At 41.9% G+C, this 10,289-nt stretch overlaps 1 pseudogene; it reads right to left on the minus strand.

Annotated features, from left to right (window-relative positions):
- Positions 1–316: 316 nt before the first annotated feature.
- LOC139460915 (glycoprotein-N-acetylgalactosamine 3-beta-galactosyltransferase 1-like) lies at positions 317–10,289 on the minus strand (annotated as a pseudogene).

Raw genomic sequence — 10,289 nt, forward strand, 5'->3', positions numbered from 1 at the left:
GCGGGGTGCTTTGAAATTTCCCAGGTGTGTATAATAAAGATTTCTCAGCTCAATAGTATATTCCCCGTATTCTTTCAATGTCTCCTTCCATGTCCCTGCAGGATGTTCCAGTTCCAAAACAATGTTCCTCACATAACGAAGTCTGACAGATGACAAAGTGTTTATAAAAAATGATATCAAAAAAATATTGTAAGCCTAAAATTTAGATTCGGTGGAATATCATACTATCGAAAAGATCTATGTATTTATTTTTCGAAATGGCAAAAAGAAGTATGTTGCTCATATGAATAGCAAGACACAATTCCTGACTCCAGACTCACGCTCCTGTTTTTTTCTTTGGTTTCGTCTTGTCTGGAATATAGATAGTTGTGTTCTTCAGTCTCCACTCTGTAGCATTCTTGTAGTACTGCTCTATTGTCTCCCCTGGGTAAGGGCGCCTCCGACGTTCTTGTGGTATGTGAAACTCCTCTGCTCGGAACAGATTCCAGAGCTCCTTGTATTTCACCGTCCGACCAAACACAGTGATCTGGTAGAGGAACATATCCAGAGTTCTCATCAGCTCCGGTTCCACATAGTGGAAGCTTATGGTCAGCTGTGAGCAGCACTCAGGGCCCTGTGTCAAGAACAGAAATTGAAACAACTCAACTACATATTATGTGTTTGTTGATTGTTGCAGGCGACAATAGTACAGCAGCGAAAGTGGGCCATGGAAGTATGTGATACACGCCCATTTTACGATGCTCCCAATCTGCCCAGTCACAGACCTGACCACCTGATCTCCCATTTCAGACTGACACGGAATCCAAACGGGAATATACAGCCTCTAAGTCGCTTTATATAAAAAAAGCTATCAATATATAAACATTGTCTATAGAAGTCTCGCCGTGCTGTAATTATAAAGTACAAGGAAAAACTATACTAGAAATCAAGAAAAAGCCAATACTAGAGTTTAAACCCTAAATCTGAAACGGTGAGAAAATGATTGTATATATATATATATATATATATATATATATATATATATATATATATATATATATATGTAAAACGTTAGAAACAAGTCACTTGAAACTAACAGACACAGTTATGCTAGTTGATATAAACCGTCAGCAACTGCAATCAATACAGGGATTTTTCATGAGGTTCTACTTCATAAATACAGGTTTTCGTTTCGTTAATGAACGCTTGACATATGAGACCTAGATACTAAGACCAAGTTAAGAAACTCTGTATCAAAGGCACAGATACAAGATACACTGGAATAATGAAACCTGGCCCATGCTAGTTGGTCTGTCAACACAATATAATGGTACGTGTTTTGTTTTAGCCAGAGGGAATATAGCCCTTTATTCCAACATTGAGAAAACTGTAATCCTGTTCATAGTAGCGTTACACCAAATTACCCATTCACCAAACAGGAACAGGTAAACTCAGCTTACCGAGTGGTATTTGTTGGCAGAAAACCCGGAGATAAAGCTACACCAACTTGGAATGTGTCAGGATTTGCACCATGAAAGGTCGATCTGTTGTACTTGTCTAACGAAAGATATGTAGACACTGCAACCTTGTACATGCATCGCCCGGTCTCGATGTCTTCACTTCCTCCAGCGTGGCGACATCTACCTGGCACCCTGTAACCCTGCTCCACCAGTCGACGGAGAGCTTCCCTACTGACAGCATACCCCGCCCCACCACCCATGTACCCGTTAGGTGAGAAGGGTGCGAAGTGGTCGCCAACGTAGACAGGTTTGCTGGCGTTTAGATGCGCGAGAAGAAATTTGAGATTTTCTACAATGACATATGTGTCATCATCAGCCTTGAGGAACCAGTCATACTCGTCTAGTGATGTACTATACATGTGAGTGAAAGCATGGACGATTTTCTCTGTGAGAGTGCGATGGGAGTCAGGAATGGTCACTCCTAATATGTCCGGCCCTGTTTTGTTGGTTGTCATTACATACAGCATCTTGTCACATCTCTTGCCCCACGTCTCATTGACAGCCTTCAATTTGGTCTCCATGTTGACCTCCCTGGTGGTGATGAAACAGGCCAGACGGACCTTCCTGGAAAGAGCTTCAGCCACGGTGCTGTCCACAGCTACTGCAAGAGTGGCAACAATGGGATGTTATATGACAGTCATGCATCAATCAGTCAATCACAGAGCTCCCCATAGCTACTGCAGGAGGGGCAACAGCAGAATATTATTAAGTATCTAATAATATTTAGGGTCACGAACGTTTTTCATCATACATTTAGATATGAATATATACACAATCAACATTAACAAAAGATATTCTTGAAAACTAGGAGCCTGCTGTTGGAAGCAAAATAATACATTCTGGTCAAGTAAAAAAATGGCGCTTTGCGAAACGAACAGTCTCCATTGACGAGTTATATAAGCAATTTACAGTTTGTAAGTAAATATTTACGAGATAATAAAAAAACCTGGCAAGAAGTGATGTTAACTCCATGAATGACGATCTGTCTTTTGCCTTGTCAATGTAGAATTAAAGAAACATGGACGTCAACAGTTTGTGTTCGGGCATGAAACTTGAGATAATGGAGAGCTATATCTTGTAGGACAATAGCTCTGTTAAAGTTTGATGTTCACTGCAGTAAAATTACAAAAGAAAATATCACTTTTCTTAACATCGGAAAACTCAGTCTTTTACACTGATGTATATCATAAAGAAAGTATTTTTTCAGATATTTCAATTTTTTGTAAATCACATATCTAAAAGACTTGTCTGCATAACTGTCTGATGACAAACCATTGGCCAGGTGACATGGATAAAAAACAGGCAGATGAAATGAGAAGCTTCACTGTCAAATCCATTATTATAAAGCACAAATATGTTTAGTAAGATTATATTACAAGTTTCTTGCATTTTCATATACATTAAATGAACACGTTACTCATGGTATAGTCGATTGTTCTATGTCAATGTCCAAAGTAGATCAGAACAGTCTGAAACTAAAATACCCATCTCATAGAACCAATTATATTATAAATAAACATGGAGGTAATCCAAAGTTGTCACGGTACTCTTTCCTATTTGAGAGAGAGTTGAAACTTACAAATATGTGAAATGAAATCACTATTCACATCTTGGGGTTTATTTTTTTGGTGGACAACCGAATACATTTAAACATGTTTCGGAAATCATTGAAAAAAACGCCTAGAATTTGTTGAGACCTTGAGTTATATGAGAGAACATTTTCAACATTTCAGCTTCATGGGCCGTTAAGAAAAACGGTTTCCTTTATATAGTTTCTAATTCCCAAAGCTGATGTTGGTGTCAACGTTTCGTCGATTGAGTACACTTTTGTAACCAAAGCCGAAATCCCTAAGTGGTTAACTTTGGCTCTTGCTTTCTTGATCAGTCTGCCAAACTGGGAGCTTGTATTTTTTACAGCATCATTGATGAGGACTTCACAGGCCGGAAACCCTAAGTGGTTAACTTTGGCTCTTGCTTTCTTGATCAGTCTGCCAAACTGGGAGCTTGTATTTTTTACAGCATCATTGACGACGACTGCACAGGCCGGAAACCCTAAGTGGTTAACTTTGGCTCTTGCTTTCTTGATCAGTCTGCCAAACTGGGAGCTTGTATTTTTTACAGCATCATTGACGACGACTGCACAGGCCGGAAACCCTAAGTGGTTAACTTTGGCTCTTGCTTTCTTGATCAGTCTGCCAAACTGGGAGCTTGTATTTTTTACAGCATCATTGACGACGACTGCACAGGCCGGAAACCCTAAGTGGTTAACTTTGGCTCTTGCTTTCTTGATCAGTCTGCCAAACTGGGAGCTTGTATTTTTTACAGCATCATTGACGACGACTGCACAGGCCGGAAACCCTAAGTGGTTAACTTTGGCTCTTGCTTTCTTGATCAGTCTGCCAAACTGGGAGCTTCTATTTTTTACATCATCATTGATGACGACTTTACAGGGATAAATACCAAACGTCAACCACAGAGAATAAACAGTCTCGATTATCCAAAATAATGGAGGTAACAGTGTATGAATGGGCCTCTGAAAATAAGTGGTGACACCAGGTTTTCGTGAAAAGGGAAATGTAAGTTTGTCTTGCCCTACCAGTTGCAATGAACACTCACACAATTGGCATACAATAAGTATGCGTTTGTTGCTTTAAACATGTTAACACATTTTAATGATATGTTGGCTTGTCGTGACTATCAAACAATTTCATTGTTCATAGTTCATGGTTTGCTGGTTTTGAGTGAAGCCTTGGGCTATTCCATTTACTCTCTCACTGGTCAGAAAGACAAGACGATCAATTGAGACAAGGCAATGTTTTCATGCAATTGGTAAGCAGACTGTTTACAAACTGACTTCAAATTGATTCCATGTTGCTACAGCCCAGGGATCATTGTCGTATGTATGGTCATTGTTTACTCAGCATACCAAGGAACCTGCTGTGGCTTGAAGCACCAGGCAATGATCCATATATCTGACTAGTCATAATATAACTGATATCATATTCATTAGTGGCGTCAAACCAAATTTGTGATGTGATGACGGAAAGCATTGACTTACAAGTGAAATCTTCGTTATTCCCTTCTCCGTCCTTGACCTCATCCTTGCTTTCTAGAAACAGGTCAAGGCCGTGTTCTGTCAGGCGAATGTCATCTTCATGAGCACCGGTCCCAATAATCGAATCTTGTAGGTGGGTAAAATCACTTGCAAAACGTGCTGTTGAATAGCGACTATCTGCAATTTTTTTTTTGAATTAATCATAGTTCATTGGGTATCAAACTAACAAATGCCCAATGTGTCATTTATAGTCCTCTGTGTGTTCAGGGATAACAAGAAGGACTGGAGAAATTTGACAAAGCACATTGTTTCGTACATGATCAAGCACATGGTACATCACATGATCAAGCACATTGTACATCACATGGTACATCACATGGTGCAGCGCATGGTACATAACATAGTACATTACATGGTACATCACATGGTGCAGCGCATGGTACATCACATGGCACATCACATGGTACATCACATGGTACCTCATATGGATATATCACATGGTACAACACATGGTACATCACATGGTTCATCACATTGTACAACACATGGTACATCACAACATGGTACATGCAACAATTAGATGCAAGCCGTGCTCATCAACGTCTTACTCACCTGAATGCGTCATCACGAGGAGTAAGATGACGAAGACGGCACCACCGAGGAAGGTGAACAAGACAAAGAATCTCCTCAAACTGTACATACTGGTGTCCTTTAACCACCTGTAACAAAGTACCTCATGACACTGTACATACTGGCGTCCTGTAACCACCTGTAACAAAGTATATCATGACACTGTACATAATGGCGTCCTTTAACCACCTGTAACAAAGTATCTCATGACACTGTACATACTGGCGTCCTTTAACCACCTGCAACAAAGTATCTCATGACACTGTACATACTGGCGTCCTCTAACCACCTGTAACAAAGAATCTCATGACACTGTACGTATTCGCGTCCCGTAACCACCTGCAACAAAGTATCTCATGACACTGTACATACTAGCGTCCTTGTAAACACATGTAACAAAATATTTCCTGACATTGTACATATTGGCGTCCTGTAACCACCTGTCACAAATTATTTCCTCACACTCTACATATTGGCGTCCTGTAACCACTTGTAACACAACCTATCTCCGAACACCATACATATTTGCTTACTATAACCACCTGTAACACAACTTATCCCATGGAACTTGCGCCCACGTGTGTGTGTGTGTGTGTGTGTGTGTGTGTGTGTGTGTGTGTGTGTGTGTGTGTGTGTGCGAAATGTTTTCATTGACAAAGTGTTAGTTTAGACCAGACAGACTGGTGATTAATATCAGGTGCAGCGTGCCATCAACCAAGTCACATAAAGTAATCACTTAATCGTCTCTTTTGACCATGGGTTGAAAGGGACCAATTGTAAGCTGTAATTCTAATGCGGCATCTGCACCGGTTCCCAAGCCAATAACATTTTACAACTAGCGACTCGCGCTAATAAGGTCATCATGTACCGCATCGTGCACCTTCTTAGTGTCTATGCGACCACGCGCTAATAGGGTCATCATGTACCGCATCCTGCCCCTTCTCAGTGTCTATGCGACCACGCGCTAATAGGGTCATCATGTACCGCATCCTGCACCTTCTTTCTGTCTAGGCGACCACGCGCTAATAGGGTCATCATGTACCGCATCCTGCCCCTTCTTAGTGTCTATGCGACCACGCGCTAATAGGGTCATCATGTACCGCATCATGCCCCTTCTTAGCGTCTAGGCGACCACGCGCTAATAGGGTCATCATGTACCGCATCCTGCCCCTTCTTAGCGTCTAGGCGACCACGCGCTAATAGGGTCATCATGTACCGCATCCTGCCCCTTCTTAGTGTCTAGGCGACCACGCGCTAATAGGGTCATCATGTACCGCATCCTGCCTCTTCTTAGTGTCTATGCGACCCCGTGTAACGAGTGGATTAGCGTTGGTGAGATGGACCAGTTTGTTTGTATACGTAAAAGGTAATATAGTTCCAAGTAATGTATGTTTGAATCCCGTCTTTGCCACATCCCGCATTTCTGAATCACTTCATCACCAACACATGCCCTTCCAAACCCGCGCAATCCCGTCAACACACCGGAAAACACCATCCCTTACCCTCAAAAAGAATAAAAAAACGAAACTACGCGTAGAATCAATTGACCCGGCCAGGTGTAACACACGGTGATGTATACGGTCGGATATCGCTGGACATGTAGTTACATAGGCAGGTGTGACACACGGTGATGTAGAAGGTCGGATACCGCTGGACATGTAGTTACATAGGTAGGTGTAACACACGGTGATGTACACGGTCGGATATCGCTGGACATGTAGTTACATAGGCAGGTGTGACACACGGTGATGTATACGGTCGGATACCGCTGGACATGTAGGTAGGTGTAACACACGGTGATGTAGAAGGTCGGATACCGCTGGACATGTAGTTACATAGGCAGGTGTAACACGCGGTGTTGTAGAAGGTCGGATATCGCTGGACATGTAGTAACATAGGTAGGTGTAACACACTGTGATGTACACGGTCGGATACCGCTGGACATGTAGGTAGGTGTGACACACGGCTTGCACCTGTTACGCCTGTTACACTTACATGTATATGTACCGAAACGTTGCATCATAATGGGATAAAGAAATTGCCATCAATAAAATACTGTGTCCTTCTGGTATTTAACAACTTCTGAATATGCCAATCAATCAGTTCAGACGCAGTGTCTTGAACACCACCGCGTGTTGCACCTGTCCAGGTCGAAAATATATAACAGCCTGGTAATGATACTTGAAGATGAACGGCAAGGATAACAGTCGTTCTATAGACTGTATACCACACCTGCGTTATCTGGCTCCTCGTTACACACCTAGCACTGTGAAAACAACAGGTGGAATAATACGCTGGGTACTTGCTCGTGGGTGTAATTTAGACCGGGAACCAAGACGGACACGAATGAATTAGCTTAGCCTTTCTGAAGGGTGACGTGACGTCTTTCAACTTTCCACAGCTGCATAGATCATTGAATGTCTTGAAGTGTCATCCCCCAGAGGTGACACTGCTTGGGAGTGAGTGAGTGAGTATGGTTTTACACCGCTTTTAGCAATATTCCAGCAATATCACGGCGGGGGACACCAGAAATTGGCTTCACACATTGTACCCATGTCGGGAAGCAAACCCGGGTCTTTGGTGTGACGAGCGAACGCTTTAACCACTAGGCTACCCGACCGCACCTGACACTGCTTGGGGAAATGGAATATTTATTTAACGATGACAAAACACCAGTACAGGAGACAGATGTTCCGATTTGCAATATGTACACTTCATTTCAAAAGTTCCTTCCCCTGTATCGCAAATTAATTTCGCGATACGTTCAGTGCGACTGTCGCATTCTCTCTAAATTTATAGAAAAATGAAATTTGAAGAAACAGCCACCCGTAGATATTACTTTCCGTTTCGTGGTCAAATAAAACCAAGAAATACGTTAACAAAGATCTGTAAACAGCAACGGAATAACTTTCTGGCTGTCACAACTTAGCTTTGTAGGTGGGGACCGTTTGGCATATGTCGCCAGAGACAATATAAGTATAATTCCCCTCCTCCTCCTCTCTCTCTCTCTCTCTCTCTCTCTCTCTCTCTCTCTCTCTCTCTCTCTCTCTCTCTCCCTCTCTCTCTCTCTCTAGGTAATATAATATATGAATAAAAAAATAAGCTCGATACGAAATCCCAACCACCAGTGTCAGTGAGTAAGCAGTTTGTGAATTCCAAAAGTAGCATAGGTATTCATGTTGACAAGCGACATGAGATGCGTCACGCATAAATACACAGAGCTGGCTGTTTTGCCATACCTGTTATTCGGTATCGCCTGTGGCAGGAGTGTGCGACCCTTTATATTTGGTGATAACAGTGCACGCATGGCTGCTCATACATGACTTCAAGATTCTACTCCAGTAAGATAGTGACAAGACAAACCAAGAACATTTAATCTCACGCGTTTTTATTCTATGACCTTGCCCTAACAGTACTATATGAGTACAGGCGCAAACACATCAAGTCAAAACGAGCTTGCCATCATCGCCGGGAGGAAAGTAGCAGGAGGGACAGACTAGAGACTGTGTAGTGATAACACGTCGGGTATTGCCAGATAGAGATGTGAACAGCTTATTGCAGAGGGACACACTAGAGACTGTGAAGTGATAACACGTCGGGTATTGCCAGATAGAGATGTGAACAGCTTATTGCAGTGGAAGAAGTCTCAATGCATCCATGTCAACTGTGTCATATCACATGCAACACATCAGCAAAGCACAGTTATAGCACAACGTCCTCGTATTGTATGTGTGATACGTGTTATCAAGTAGACAGTTTTAGCACAACATCTTCGTGTGATACATGTTATCAAGTAGACAGTTATAGCACAACATCCTCGTATTGTATGTGTGATGAGTGTTATCAAGTAGACAGTTTTAGCACAACATCTTCGTGTGATACATGTTATCAAGTAGACAGTTATAGCACAACATCCTCGTATTGTATGTGTGATGAGTGTTATCAAGTAGACAGTTTTAGCACAACATACTCGTATTGTATGTGTGATGAGTGTTATCAAGTAGACAGTTTTAGCACAACATCATCGTACTGTATGTGTGATAAGTGTTATCAAGTAGACAGTTATAGCACAACGTACTCGTATTCTATTTGTGATACATGTTATGAAGTAGACAGTTATAGCACAGCATCCTCGCATTGTATGTGTGATAAGTGTTATCAAGTAGATAGTTTTAGCACAACATCTTCGTGTGATACATGTTATCAAGTAGACAGTTATAGCACAACATACTCGTATTGTATGCTTGATACGTGACATCAAGTAGACAGTTATAGCACAACATACTCGTATTGTATGCTTGATACGTGTTATCTAATAAACAGTTTTAGCACAACATCCTCGTATTGTGATACGAGTTATGACGGTGGTGTACTACTTATCGCAACATCAATTATTGCAAACGAACACAATGATTTACTTTCGTCGCAAACCTCATTTTTAACAGACAATACAACGGACACAATGGTGCACAATTTTGTCGCAATATTCAAATATGTTGTATCATGCAAAAATACAGCGGATACAAAGGTGTACTGTTTCTCGCAATGTAGTGAGTGAGTGAGTGAGTATGGTTTTACGCCGCTTTTAGCAATATTCCAGCAATATCACGGCGGGGGACACCAGAAATGGGCTTCACACATTGTACCCATGTCGGGAATCGAACCCGGGTCTTCGGCGTGACGAGCGGACGCTTTAACCACTATGCTACCCGACTGCCCCTTCTCGCAATGTACAACTATGCGGTTGATGTTTCCATGAAGGAGTGCACCACCCCAGGACTCTCGACAGGCTGCATCCCCCACAGTGTCTGCTGTCTACCCCACTGTGCTGAACAGGGTTCTAGACACTTGACTTTAACACAATTATACTCCTAACAGTTTAGATGAAAAAGGTTTGGAAGAAAGTGGAGACTTTTATATTCAACTGTCTACATTCCATGTAATATGTGTCGATTAAGACGTGGCTTTTACCATGAAAAACAAAACGTATATCGACAATAGCAAACTTACCTATCTCTAATGGATGCCACAGCAATGTATAGGTCTCGTTTTAGAGCGGCGTTTAAACTTGCCCTCAGCAGACTTGTATTCCGAGATAAAATCAT

This window comes from Haliotis cracherodii, unplaced genomic scaffold (assembly GCF_022045235.1).
Source record: "Haliotis cracherodii isolate W230 unplaced genomic scaffold, xgHalCrac1.p SCAF_14, whole genome shotgun sequence".
Taxonomy (NCBI): domain Eukaryota; kingdom Metazoa; phylum Mollusca; class Gastropoda; order Lepetellida; family Haliotidae; genus Haliotis; species Haliotis cracherodii.